The sequence below is a fragment of the Halyomorpha halys genome, unplaced genomic scaffold (assembly GCF_000696795.3).
Source record: "Halyomorpha halys isolate HHAL.00 unplaced genomic scaffold, Hhal_1.1 Scaffold2732.1, whole genome shotgun sequence".
NCBI classification, from domain to species: Eukaryota; Metazoa; Arthropoda; class Insecta; order Hemiptera; family Pentatomidae; genus Halyomorpha; species Halyomorpha halys.
The window spans coordinates 57817-73730 of NW_027114706.1; the positions used below are offsets into that span (position 1 = coordinate 57817).

The window sequence follows — 15914 nt, forward strand, 5'->3', positions numbered from 1 at the left end:
ATATTTTTATATGTTATTTATTTGTTTAACAAATGAGGTAAGAAAAAAAAATTTCTTTGTTGGAAATAATCCACAATCTCACATTTTTATTTATAAATGAGATAAGCGATGAAAGCATTTGATAATTAACTTAATAGATAATGGAGGTAAAAGGAAAAATATTTTTCTAAGCTGAAAACATTTCCGGAAATAGGAGTAAATATATAGACGAAAGCCAATGATTTTAGAATAAATAATATTTAACATAGAAGTTAGAGGAAGGTAATGGAGGACGAAAAAGGCATAAATATGATTAGAGGTGTTACATTACATTATTCCGTTTTGCCAATTTGATAATGTTTTCATGTCGCTATAGTTATTAAATAGTTAGTTTTGTAATTTCACTTAACCTATATATGAGTCTTTCAGTTGACAGGATGACTCACGCAATGAAATTTCTCTTAGTGATTTCTGTATTGTTATTGAAATTATATTATTGAATGAATAAGCATTGAATGAATGTAAATTTGTGTAATCTGTTATATTTGTATATGTCTACTATATTATATACAAATATTATTAAAATTAAATTTTTGAAAACTACTGAAATTTGAGTCAGTGAATCTTTCAAGTGAAAAGCTCATAGGAAAAATGTCCCCACTGTGAAGAGCATAGAAGTGTGTTCTGGAACGAGCAAGAATTTCAACTCAAAGTAGGGTAATAAGCGTAAGTTGTGTGGTACCGGCATAGTAGCAGTTTGTTTGTTCATATACCTAAGGATTTAATTACTTTTAATTAAATTAATAATTAACAGACTCATTTTTATTACGTCTTTTATTTATTATAAAGTGAACCCAAAAAATATAATTTTGTGTAGGTTATGGCTAATTTTGATAAGCACAAAAACTCGGTTTTTTATCCTGTTCATTGCATCTTGTAATTTAAGTTGAATATTTTGAATACTGCCTGAGCCATAGATTATCAGACCATCGCCGAATAAAAGTGGTTTAACGCAATGCGCGCACATATGCGGTGGGTTCATTCTGAAAAATGAGTTCATGACCACAGTTATTCGATAATTTTATAATTTCACTAATCCTACGTCTAAGCCTTCCAGTTGACAGGATAACTCGATAAAATCATCTTTAGTATGTGTATTACTGATTCTATAATAATTTAGCATCCAATAATGCAGAATGGAAATTTTATTAAACTGGTATATTTTTTATATTCCTGGCATAATTTTTCAACGGAAAAGTTAAACAAGAAATAATGTTTAAAATACTTTTCCGAAAACTGTTGAAATTGGAGTTAATAGCATGGTCAACTGAAAAGCTCATTTGGAAAACGAGTACAGTAAAGTATTGCTTTAGAAAGATCTGTTCTAAAACTAGAGAAGGATAATTTGAACCCTAAGTAGGGTGCTAGATGAAAGTTGTGTGATAAGTGCATTTACAACAATTTATTAATTAACTAAACAATACATTCATCAAGTTCATAACTGAATTTTTCTTTATCTCTCAATAATTTTTTATTAATAATAATTTTATAAAAGTCTTGTATTTTTTTTCTATGTTGTATTTATGATATTATATTTATATAGGTAGAAGATAGTGGACCGCATGAAGTAGATTGTAGGAAGATAGTCCGAGTGGCTGTCAATAAAGAAATAGTAGAAGAAAACTATTTATTGTTAATCAACGTTTCGCCCTATTTTGTAGGGCTTCTTCTAGTTGTCATCTGTATTTTAATCTGACAGCTCTGACGAAACGTTGGTTAGTTTTCTTCTACTATCTTGATACCTTTATTGAACAGCACCCGGACTATCTTCCTACAAGATATTACGTTTATTTGATACATGATTTGAGATTAAAAAATCCAAAATTCTTCGTGAATTATTTAATTAATATAGTTAGAAATAATCATTATTATACTTAATGTCATCAGATTAAACAACAATACTTTATTGAGTAATATAAAAATCTTGAGCGGTACGTGCATCACGCAACGTTCACTCACCAACGTACGTCATGTTGAAGTTACTCTTATTTCTGTGATCTTCGACAAAAAAAAAAAATTAAAGACCAGAGAAGGCGAAAATTATGAATTTTTTTTTCTGTTGTTATCAAAATACTTCAGGATTTCTCGAGGTGAGGGATATTGGAAAAAGATGCATGTAAACCTTATCACGTTGATGAAGAGCTAAATCAATCCTCATTGCATTTCAATGAGGATTGATTTAGTAGTCATTTAATTCTACATTAACGTGCTGAGTTTTATCAAAATCTTCGAGAAAATCGAAAAAATGCGTCTATTCTATAAAGTTGCACTTCGGGTTAGTCGATTTTATTTAAAACGTTTCTGTCATATCGCAGACATCCGCCTTAAATATGTGATTTCAGTTTCGTGCAACTTTTATTTTTTGAGCTAGGCTGTTCACAGACCATTTTGCGAGACTAGGTTTTTTGAACTATGGGTACCTCAAATTCGAAATTTTGCACAATCGCAACACTTTCCTTTTCTATGTATACCACATATCTTTAACTGAAATTAACAATAGTGAGTTGTGAATAAAGAGAGTCGGAACCTGGTCACGGTATGGAGTCAATAGTTGAGTGAGGTAGAGGAGTGATACTCACGATATTATCATTTTTGTAACTGCAAAAAAATCTTCTGCAATATATGATAATGGACCCCAATACAGGATAAATCCTAAAAGTTAAAGCACATCGATAAATAAGCCCGCATTTTTTTTTAGTGAATAATTTGATTTTTTTTTTTATAGACATTATAAATAATTTATGCACGGATAAAAAAAAACTAAAAAAACATTGCTAAAATCTCTTGTGTGCTCACTCTCAGACCTTTCCTTACAAATTCATTTCCTTAACAAACAAGGATTTATTTCTGTAGTATCCATCAATATTGTCTCGATAAAATTTTATCTTCAATTATTTATATTATTGAGCAATTTAATCAATAAGCACAAAAATAAAAATATTAATTAAAACAAAATCTTTATTTGAACAAAATGAGTGAAAATTAAGCTAGGAATTATTATATTTGTCTAAGCGGGCAAAGTATTCAGGAAGATCGTGTGACAGGATACAGCAGATTTTTTTCCTATTATTTAAAAAAAAAAACGTTCTGACTATGTCTCTCTACCACACGTTTTATATACTGTCGATAACAGTTTATCAATCATTATATTAACCATTATATATTAATATTTTTAACCATTATTTATGACTATATCGCTACTCCGAAGAATATTGAGGTAACTGTAAAGTTTTGTAAAATTGACTTTATTGTCTTGGTGGACCCAAAATGCATTTACTGGATGTTTGTAAATTGATATAAGTGTACTTACAAAATTCCTCCCTTAGCAATTTTCTAGTACAATTTTTTCTATTTACAAACATCTAGTAGATGTATTTTTAAGCTTGCAAACACAACTAAGTATATTTACAAAATTTTACAATTGCACCAATATTCTTCTGGAGCAGCAGACGTATTATGTCCCTATGAAAATGGGATATTTCCCATGAATATATGTTTGCCTAAGATTATGTCTGAACTAGAGGATTATTCATCTTAATACTAGGAGCCCAATGTCAATATTACCAAAATGTATATATGAAGAATTAGTAAGGAAAATAATGCAGTATTTTACTGAAACCCGTGTGTTATTCCGCATATTTTTTTCACTGAAGATGCAGAAGACGCTGAGCCAAGAGTAAATACATTTTTAGGTCATTCGATTTCAAAGGAGGAGATAAAACCTGACGGCAATAAAGTGGTGGCTATACCGAAGATGGCGGTACTTAAAAAGAACGTAAAGGGAATTCGAAGATTACAGGGTGCAATATTTGTCAAATGGAGGTTGTAGGAAATTGTGAAGTTTGTCTACGCATAAAATACAAGAGACGCCCACCAAAAGGGGGACAGGAAACACCTACCGCAGAGGCACCGCTCAACGATTACACATTCAAATAGAGTGGATATAAAAGGGTGACCATTACTGTGCTTTTCAGTAAGGATATATCGTTGAAGCAGTGCTTCTAATTCTACGCAGTTCCACGGTTAAGTGAGAAGAACTAGGAGAAATTCATTTTTTATCTTATATATATATCTTATTTTTTGTTCTTCTTCCTGAAATTGTGTGTCATATGTGTGTGTTATATGCATAGTTTACAGGGAGGGAGGGAGGAGAGAGTCATAGTCCGAAATAGTATCATTCATATAAATATAAGAACTCCTGTTACATATAAGGTAAATACTATAAATAGGAAAATAATAATAAGGATCAGCAGGGAGAAGAAAGTAGTATTTTTCTGAAACTGTTGTGCAAATAAAGGAGAGAATTGAAACAAAAAAAAATCATTCGATTAGCGTTGTATCTGTAATTTGTTTTTCAATAAATTTATTATTTTGATGGTATGTATGATAATAATAATAATGATATGTAACAATAATAATAATAGGTCTTACGAACCGGAAGGTTCAATGTCAATACCACCAATCGCTCTCTACATACATCCTTCCAGTGATGCCTCTCCAAACCCAATACAACTAAATTAGTTTTAACCCAATTCTTCCATCTACGTTTTGGTCTACCACTCGGACGTTTACCTGTCGGTTCAGTGTTTATTAACATTTTAGGGATCCGCTCGTTGCTAAGCCCTACACCTTTACACGCCCATCTTATACACCGCAATGCTATAACATGAATTATATTTACCGGGTGTAGGTCCCTTAATTCAGTGATGTATAGTCTTCTAAATTCTCCCGTTAATTCATCCTTTTTCTGTCCGAATATTTTACGTAATACTTTATTTTCGAAAATCTTAAAAGTTGTTCATCCCTTAGTGTAAGAGGCCACACCTCGCATCCTTAAAGAACAGTGGAAATGATGGTATTTTTGTAAATTCTAATGTTTAAGTTTTTTGAAAGAAGGCGTGAGCTAAGCAGTTTCGAAATTGAAAAATAACGAGAATTTACCGCCTTCAACCTCGTTTTTACTTCCTCATCAATTTCGTTTTTTCTAGTTACCGTAGAACCTAAATACTTAAACCTATCAATCTGTTCAAAGGTATTTCCTCCTAATGCCTGATATAGATATTACCGAAATTACTCGCATTTCTACTGCTAACCATGTATTTTGTTTTATCCGTATTTATTTCAAGACCTAGTTCCTTACTGGAGTTTATTAAGGTATTTAGTTCTATAGTTTTCTTGTTCTCGCCCAATAATACCAAATCATCAGCATACCCAAGCACCTGTATTTTACAACCCAAAGTTTAACCCTTTTCGGTATTCATCACACTTTTAATGACGTATTCAAGTGCTAAATTATCAGGTCGTGCACATCTGCACAATGTTTACTAACTTGTTTGGTATTCCCTGTTCAATCAGAATATTATACCGCTTCTGGCGGTCAATAGAATGCAATTATTATGCATGATTTGCTATAATGAAAAAAATTTATCAATTGTTGAACAATTTCGTCTAAAACCACATTAGACTATCAATGTGGTTTTAGACGAAAACGATAATTTCTTCAGCGTATTCCAGTCTACTAATTAAGATTAGCGAAATTATTTCATAGCATACAGGAAGGGGCGAGGTTCTTCGATAGTTATTACAATCCGTCGTCGGCCCCTTTTTGTGAACAGGAATAAATAGAGACTCCCTCCATTCCTCAGCCATCACCTCAATTGTCCAGATCTTTTTAACCAAACGTGTACTTTAGAAACTCCAATTTCACCACATACCTTGATTAGTTCTCTAGGAATATTGCCTAAGTTAATATAGTATAAGTTCCCGCTGCTTCATAGGGATTTAATTTTGCGATGGCCATTTCGACTTACTCCTGAATCGGTTCTTCTATCCACGGTTCAACATTCTCGTATTCAGTCAGAGGAGATTGACAATTATTTCCCGTATTCAGAATACTGTCAAAGTGTTTCTTAAACGTATTCAGTATATCTGCCGGATTAGATAATATATTATTATTTTTCGTCACTAAAGAGCGAAATTTTCGCGATCCGTTAATATCTTTGTACATTTATCTTACGTTATTTTCGATTTTCTATCCCTATTATTTATTTTTAGGATATTCCCTTTTTTTATTTCTGAGGAATTTTCGCTTAGATTATGGAGAGTTTTTAACTTAGCAGCTTTTCTTTATTCGCACATTTTAAAACACTCTTTATCGAACCAGGGTTTATTCTTATTAATTTCCCTTTTTCCAAGAAACAAATTACCGATCTCTTTAATATAATCTCTGATTCCTACCCATAACTTCGTGTCCTCCATCTAAAGGTTCTGAGACCTCAAATCTATTTTTTATTTCGAACATGAATTGATTTCGAATTAAAGGGATTTGCAATTTCTCCAGATCGAAATTTTCGGGATGGGAACATTTTCATTTCTCTTTTTCATACTAAGTTTTTGTCGAATTTTCGCGATTACTAGTTTGTGATCTGAACCACATTCGGACTCACGTTAATTATACTATTTTGCTATCTATGTTGTACCAAGATGATCGATTGATTATGCGTTTGCGAACCCGGTGATGTCCAAGTATATTTGTGAATATCCTTACATTTGAATGCAGTGTTTTTGATTATTAGGTTTTTGATATGGCAAAGCTTATTAGTCGTATTCCATTATCGTTACTATACTCGTGAAAACTTTCTTTATCGATCATTGAATGATATGCAAATGCAACTCAATTAAGCGTTTAAATAAAATATGTTTCTTTCACAATGCCAACGAAAAAATACTGAACCATCACTCATGATCGATTTCTAATTTATAGTTGCATGGCTGTTAAATCTACCAATAGATAGATCCTCATTTACTAGTTTATTAAGCTTTGTCAGTTTGCATAGATATGCATGTTTAGGACTGCTTTTTCACTTCATTATTTAGCAAGATAGATTAGGTACCTTTTTGACATATAAATTATTTAAGCTATCCTGGACCCTCTTTGTTAGCCTTAAAGTGATCAAGCGTAGACCTGCCATCTAACCCGATCCATCAAGATGTAGCCGCGTGGCTAGATAGAATCAGTAACAACCTTTTTTTATATCAAATAGGCCGTGAAATGTGCCACTGAGCGGATTACTGCCAAATGAAAACAGCACATTTACAAAACAAAGGGATAGTAACACTGACTCAGCGGCCCTCGATCCCCCCCCCCTCTAGCAATCTAAAAAGAGTTACATGGCAACATTGACTGATCGGAATCTACTCTCCTACGGTTCCTAACCTCTTCTCTGCATTATTATTATTTTAGTTTAGTTAAGTTTAAGTTTAAGTGCAAAATTCCAGCCATAAACATGTAATATCAATTTCGTACTTATCTTCATTTAGCTAACCTGTTTACCAGACACACACCTGTAACCTGCTTCATAGACACACACAAACCGATTTTCACGATCACAATACTTAAAATATAAAATTTAATTCATATCTTACAGTACAGGAAAGAAGTAAAAATTTTAATTTTGTTTGCAGCTTGATTGGTTTTCTACATTTCTAATAACTTGGACTCAAAAATACCCAAAATCTGTGACAATATAATAGTAATATAAAATATAAGCCATCGATCTCTTACCAACGGTGTCAATTGTGGAAAATATAAAATTCGATTAATAATCATCTTTTCTATCATTTCATAATTTTTGTTTGGTGACCAAACGGTATTATTTATTTACCTATACTAAAAATGTCATTTATAATAATTTTTTACTGACAGACTTACTGAACTATCAAAGTGTGGTAAAAGATTAGGAATGAAATAAAGTTGATATTCGTTTTTAGCACCTCTAGAAACCCTTAGATACGAATTTTCGGAAAATGATTTTTTTTTGGTTCAAATATTCGTCTCACATTAACCTCTTGTTTATTTTGAAAAACCAAAAAAATATAATTAACTCGAATATGACTCAACCGGGCTTATATATCTCAATCAAAAATCGGGCCAGCCTATTTATTCCTGGGAAAATTCTAAACATTTAACAAAAAGCCCCATCAAAATCTGATGAACGGTGCGAAATGATAAAATAAAGTATAATAATACATAAAGCACGAACCAGTAAAAATCCATTTTTCTACATTAGATTATAGCAGTGTTTTATTACGTAGTACAATTAGTACATGAAAAAAAATTGTTTTCATTAATTTTTTTTCACTTCTAGGGGGGAATAGCAGCTCCCTCCTTCTCCTCGCTTGGTATGCCCATGATTCGAGGTAAATATGTAACAACATATAACCGGGAAGTTACAACTTTTTCATTAACATTGACCTTATGAAAGTACAACTTTATAACAGCCATTTTCTTAACAACAGACGGAGCAGATAAGATAAGTGGGGCCGCCAAAGCAGTGAAATATATCTGGGCCTCAAGAAAGATATTCTCGAAAACTCTCACTAAGTTATAAATAAAAAATTCCAAAGCATAAGATGTTACAGAAATTTATTATTAAATTGTATATTACTTTCACTTAAATGTAGGCTCAAATTGCTTTCTTTGTTACTAAAAAAAATGAAGGGGTGGAGCATGACATTCACTTACCGCCTTGGAAGTGAAAGAATTATTATTCTGTTACCAACAAAATTTCTTTTTGAAGGTTTTTTGAGACGCTAAAAATTAATATCAAATTTATCCCTGCCTAGAATGCAACAGTTTGACAAAATATTACAAAGCCATTCATAACACATTCATGTTATCAAATTAATTCCTTATGTTGCCAAACGAATTATGTAAGAGTAATATTTTCGAATATCAGTTTGTTTCATGCAACATCAAGTATTAGTTCGTATTAACTGCTTGGGGCTATAATGTGGCAAGCCAAAGTTTTGTGATTTATAACTTAGATCATTAAATGCCTAACCACAGCTGAATCATTTTTCTGCATTGTGTATAATTATTAAATATATTGCATCAAGTCATGTCCCCCTGGACATTCATCCCTATGAATGCGAAATTTTAGCTTAGTTTTAGTTTTTACTTTTTACCCGAAGAGAAAGCATGGTCGGGCATGGTATTAAACTATGGATATAACGCAGTGATGGAAACCAAGTTTGTAGACAATGGGGTAAAAAAAAACACAGAGAAAAAAATGTGGTGTGGCGCGCACCATCACATTTCCTACTTACCACGCTTCTTTGAGTTGAAGTTAGTTCTCGCTCGTTTAACAACAGATATTTCTATACTATTCACTGTAATAGTTTCCTATACCGATTTTCCAAATGAACCATTTAAAAATGGCTTGATTAATTATATATTGAAAAAAGTTTTTGTTTTTTTTAATAATTTATTTATTGTTATTTACAACTGTATACTTATATTAAATCAATGTACATCAAGTAAATTTAGTAAATACCCATTGATAGAACTCCAAAAACACTTCTAAAGGAGAAGATCCCGAGGGCATCTTCTTTTCAGACGTCTAGGAGGATTATTAGGTAGTGAAGGAGAAACCAGGTTAGAAACGAGTTGGTTTGGGTGGTTGGGAAGTTTATTATGGAAGAATTGGTACCTGGTTCTGGCCAAATTGGCAACATAAGGGACATTGAGGTGCTGATGGATGATTTGATTTGTGACTAAGTAGAAAAAAGTTATTTAAATAACATGTCATGTTGCAAAATTTTAACTTTTTTCATTGTAGAGGTATGGCATAAATATAAAAACATGAGTCGACTAAAATTCACATTCTGCTCTTAAACATTTATCCAATGCTAAATTGTTGTAGAACTATATTGAAAATACTAAGAATGAATTTATGAAGGTAATCCTGTCAACTGAAAGGCTCCAATACAATTAAAATTATAAAATTACTATTTAATATTTAATATTTATCCTGGCTTGAAAACAGAACAACACACTGTGCATGAGCCTGTCAGGTTAAAAGTCGTCAGAAAAAATTTTGATTTATGCGTTTTTCGTCATTCTATACTATCTTCTACGACTTTATATCTTTAATATTCTTTTAACTTAAAATGTTTAGGTTTCCAATGGTATATAATACGTCTAGATTACTTCACTAACTTCTGGAAAAGTGTTTTCAAGGTAGACAATTTTTTTCCTCTTATCTCCTTCGGTTTGTTATAAAATTCTTTGATAGTATACATATATATATATATATATATATATATATATATATATATATATATATATATATATTCTGATATCAATGCAAAATGGTTAATTTAAGCCCTGTCAAAATATTTTAATGATGATAACACAAAGGAGATATAAAATATCATTTAGTTTAACATTGATATTCCTACTTTAATCGAAATCTTTGGAGCCGTTTTCAAGAAAGTCGGTAAAATGTGTAGAATGGATTATAAAGAGGCAGTTCCGGAGAGTCTATTTTAGCAAAAATGTGGCTATGATATCCCAGGCCTGTGTCCCACCTTAAATAGAAAGTTTCAGTTTTGTAGCACTTTTCGTCCGTTAAGCTGGGTTGTTCATGCATACAGAAAATATATATATTGTTTTTTTACGAACACGTGCCGCCAATAGACATCAAATTGATAAGACTGTGTCTTAACCACTGCGCTACGGGCGGCCCCGGGGAACATTTTCTGGTAATGGTTATTTCGAACTTGAGGGCTTCAAAACGTGTATTTTCGTAGAAAGTTCGCTGGATCGCAATACCTTCCCTTATTATACTATTCACAGGCAATTGAAAATAAAAACATTCTAAACACAACCATGTTCAACATTAAATTTGGGCGTGCTTTATTCCATTTAATTTTGAAAGGTTGATTTCTACTAAGTAAAGAACAACAAACAGGTAGCTGACGGATCCTCTAGTTTTTATATATGGTCCTAAAACTCTCTCTCCTCTCCTCCTCACCCGCTGTTCCTAAATAGAAATATTATTAAATCTGCTCTTCACATCAGGCCTTTCCCATTGTGTCATTGTCGGGTTGGAGAAAGAGTTGAATGTCACAGCGGGTGGTGTGCCCTCAGAAATGATGTCAACAGGATACAATAGTATTAACCCCGGGCTAGCATCCCTCTTTACGTGACCTTATCTAAAAAAAAACAACTAGTCTACCTTCCATATCTCTATTTGAGTAGATAAATAATATAAACTATTTATAAGTACATCAGCTGTTAGAGGCATGATATCCTTATGATGATCTATAAGCTCTAGTATTGGGTTCAAGCGCGAACGTATCATTTTCGCCATATTTAGCTGCATTTTAGTAATAATAAAAATAGCTAAAACACAGAACGTAATGAGAATGCCCTCGAGCAGGTGGGTGGAATGCGAAGGAAAAGGAAGGAAATTTAAGAAAAATGCAGCCCTTTCCTAAAACGATTTGGGGAGACCGTCGGAGTGAGTTCACCGTGAGGGACATCTGGTTTGGATCTTGTGAAACAATTCCAAATAGAACAAGGAACTTTGAATTAGCATTGGGAATGTTGCTATCTAGGCGGAAAATATTATTCTGGACTCCCAGGGCATTATACGTTATCATTTACATGGGAATCAGCTCTGATGATACTTAATGTTATTTATTCGTTTTTAAAACTTATTTATTTGTTGTTAACATATTTATTTATTTAACCCGAAAACAATAAATAGAAATGATTTTGAGCATCTAATGAATAATATTCGAGGATGTTGTACATCTTTTCATTAAAAGAAAAATGAATGAATAAAAACATCTGAAAAATAAAGTTTATCTTGGGAAGATGTGAATAAAATTGAGACATTTAAACAAACATTTCCATAAAAACAATAGACAGATAGATTATTTTTGCCTTTATATTATTTTTGCAATTACTAAATGAATTTCCTATTGTGGGATTTTGTCCGTCTATCGAGGTTTACGTTAAATCATATAATATAAACCTAAGGGTACAAATTATAGCTGACATTTTTGAAATTTAACATTTTTTTATTTCTTTAATATCTACTTAATGAAGATCAAAAAATCTGATCACCCTAGGTCACTGGTTCAAATCCAGCCTGCTGGACCATATGTTCAATTTACTGCCGTCTGATTTGTATGGGCCATAGTATGCAGTGCATTGAATGAATTTATATATTTTAAACTATTATTGATTGAATGATTTAAAGGGAGTGGAAAAAAACCATAAGTTTATATTATGGTTAGTAGATTATTTGGATTAGATTTAATGAATCTATTTCTTCTTTCTAAATATGAATATGAATGAATAGATGGTTGGTAATAAGTAATAATTCCTTGCCAAGATGGTCACCCCGATGGGTGCTTATTTCTTCCTGTTTTCTGGATTTCCTTCGTAGACAGGTTTTTCTTTTGAACCTACTCCTGTATTATGTTGATAATTTACTCGCATGGTCAACAAATGGACGCCTTTTCTAAAACAGCCTCAGATTTGGACTCTGAAGAAAAATCAGCCAAACTATTCAAGCAATGGCGGTTGGAAATCATAGTTGTGTTGTTGGCCGACGGACGGCCAGCGCCTCATGTGCCAGTGCCATGATTGGTTATCCATATATTCTGAGTTGACATACATTTGAAATAGTTTAGTGTGGATTTCTGAACATGACTATGATCTTGGTTTTCTCGTTCTAAAACATATTATATAATTTCATTTGTATAATTACAACTACGTGTTTTATATTAGAGATGTGGAAAAATATCAAAGACAGGATCCTGAAAGTCGGAACAATGGTACGTGGCATAAAGATAAGCATATTCCTCCAAGGTGAAAAGATCAGAATGGTGGAGTGAAAGGGTGAAGGCAACTGTACAAAGGAAGAAAATTGCGTGGAAGGGATATTTAAACATAAAAAATTATCAAACCTGGGAGCTGTACGTCCGAAGGAGGAAAGGAGGCTAAAAGGAAGGGCTGGGTAAAATTCGGAAAAAGCCTACAAAGCGACTATTATGAAAACATAAAAATCTTTTGGAAAAAGATAAAAACACTGAAAGACAAAAAGTGCAAACCCAAAAGGAACTTGAAAAATAGTGCAGGAATAGTTCTGACAAGACGATATTCTGGACTGACGGAGAGAGGACTCAATCGCACAGATCTTCAAGGTCAAGAAAATGAGTGGATAGAAAGTAAAAGAGACAGAAACATAGAATATGACGGCACCATATGGGAGGAAGAAGTGATGCAGGCAATAGAGAAATTCAAGTCAGGAAGATGAGCCGGAGGAGATAGTTTTTTCCCAGAACTTATTAATATAGAGGCAATGGAATAATTAAAGTTCTACATGGCCTAATTCAGAAAATATATGACGAGAAAAGCATCTCCAAAAACTGGGAAGATAATGTCATTATCCCAATGAATAGGAAGGGAAGCCCAAGTGATTGCATCAGCTATAGACCAATATGCTTGTCCCAGGTGGTCCATACATCAGCTCTCGAGAAGAGAATCAAAGATTTAGGAGAGAAAAAAATTGAAGAAGAGCAAGACGCATTCAGACCTTTTAGGACCATCATAGAAAAGGCTTGGGATAGGGATAAAAAGGTATATTTAGCTTTTGATTCAGTCCCAAGAGTCGAAGTATAGAATCCATTGAAGACAAATAACGTCCCTTTAGAACTTATAGAAGCCATCAAATCTTCGTATAAGGACTCAAAGGTTAAAGTCAGGATTAATGGAAATGAGCTTTGAAGAGGTATGAAGAGGGATGTCACACATGGAGATAGTCTGACCCCTCTTCCCTTTATTGTTCTTATAGACGAGGTATTGGAAACATGTAAAAGAAGTACGACAGGAACAGTAGTAGGGAAATGGAACTTGAGAACAGTTCATGCTCAGACCCTTCTCTTTGCCGACGATATTGTACTCATAACGGACTCCGTCCAGAATTTTCATCTTGATGTAGTGGAATGGGAAGCAAATTTGGAGAGAAAAGTTATGATGATAAATGCATGTAAAAGCAAAGTCATGCAAATTGGACGAGAACCGGGGGTTATGCAGATTACTTGCAGAGGAGCAGCAGAAGAATACATGTACCTAGGTACAGTTATTAGCAGAGATGATACAATTCAACAAAAAATATCTAATAGGATTAAAAAAAACAAATATCATTTACCACCAAATCTCCAATGTAGTTGTTGAGAAACGTGAAGTTGGGAGAAAAGTAAAACTTTACATTTTTAATGCCATTTACCTTCCCAACCTACTACACGAAAGTGAGAGATTGGTCATTCCCGACAGATTGAGGAACAGAATCACCCCCTCAGAAATGAAATACCTCAGAAAAGTAGCTCACCGAACACGAAGGGAACACTTCAAGAATACTAGAATAATAGAGGAGCTAGGGGTGAAATCACTAACATAAATTCTTGACAAGAGGCAAAATAGTGGTTGACATAGGGAAGTGGTTCGGACATATATGCCAAATGGAAGAAGACCATGGACCACGCAAATTCTTCAAAGCTAGACCAACTGGCAAAAGACCAAGAGGAAGGCAAAGGATGTTGGGGCTGGATAATGTGGCTAGAGGCACCTCTAAGCTGAGAGGCACTGAGGAGGAAGATAAAGAAGAAATTGTAGGTTTGTTGGTAGTTTGTTTATAAATAACAACTCTGTACAAACTTGATGAACATATATTGATATAACATAATATAATATAATGGCGATACACATAAATAATTTACATGCCTTTGACCGTTCTCTTAGATAACCATACTGGGCAGGTTTTTCAGCTCTCAGTGTTTCTAGACCACTCAGATTTGCCAGCCGCAAGTTCCCCGAACAATTACAGCTTATCGTTTCCAAAATATATCGATAAATCGTGGTACTGGCCTGTAAGGTGCTGCCCTTTTTTGGCCGATAACATAACGATTTCCAACCACCATTGTTTGAATCGTCTGGCTGACTTTTCATCTTCATCATCATTCATCCATTTTTTACTTTTTGGGTGTATTCTCACCATCATACAGGACTAGATCCTCGAGGACTGCAGGTCCACAGAGGGGTTTGAGACTAAAATGAGAGGGAATAAGAACACAGCAGGCCTATTGATAAGTAATTACCCATCATCAGGTACCTCAACTCTGCATATTTATTAAGGAGAAGAAATATATTCCCAAGTCTAAATCAAATAACTTACTCAACTAACCATAATGTAACTTTTACTTTGTACTCTATTTAAACCATGTAACCAAGACCAATAGTTTTAAATAGATCCATTTATACAGTCCACTAATTTTAATAAGTACAACCAGAAAATCATAAATGCGTTGTATACTCTGGCTGCAAACCAGAAAGTTTTTAAATTTAAATGAATCATTACTAAAAAAGTACAATCACAATGTTTAATAATCAAAGAGGCAAGGTGAAACTGAAACTGAATATAATATAGAAAATGTTAATTAAATTTGAGCTAGAAAAGTGGAACATTTGTGAAAGTTTTTCTTTCACGTTTTAAAAAAGAACAACTTTTCAAGTATTTGTCTATTGACAATTTCCAACTTCTAAATGAAGTCTTCATTATTATAATAGGAATTAAACACAGTATTTTCATTATGACGATATAATAGCCAATAAATTTTATTGATTATTAACTTTACTAGCGTTCTTACTTTATTCAATTTTTTTTTCATTTTTTCAAATTCTCTAATTCAGTAATAATTAATCATAAAATATTGAGTAATTTAATGATAGTAATTTCATATTTTTATGTTTTTTCGATAACAAAAGATTAAACTTTTGGAAAAAGTGTGATGTCATTGATAGTTGCTACTAATTATTGTCATTCCCAACACACTTTTATATGAAAAAATGACAGTCTGTACAAGAAAAATATTCATATGCATTTTACCAGTATCATCCTAAAGCTATTTGCTAATTACTTTAAAAATTATTTAAATAAATAATTTAAAATTTATTCATTATAGTCTCAAAAAATTTTCTTTTCTTTACAAGTCCGACGTTTTGGCCAATTCGGCCATCT

At 32.8% G+C, this 15914-nt stretch overlaps 1 protein-coding gene across 1 annotated transcript in view; it reads left to right on the forward strand.

Moving 5' to 3' along the window:
* The window catches only part of LOC136795073 (uncharacterized), a 64551-nt gene that overhangs the window by 37099 nt on the left and 11538 nt on the right, over positions 1 to 15914 (forward strand). The gene's annotated exons all lie outside the window — the stretch shown is intronic.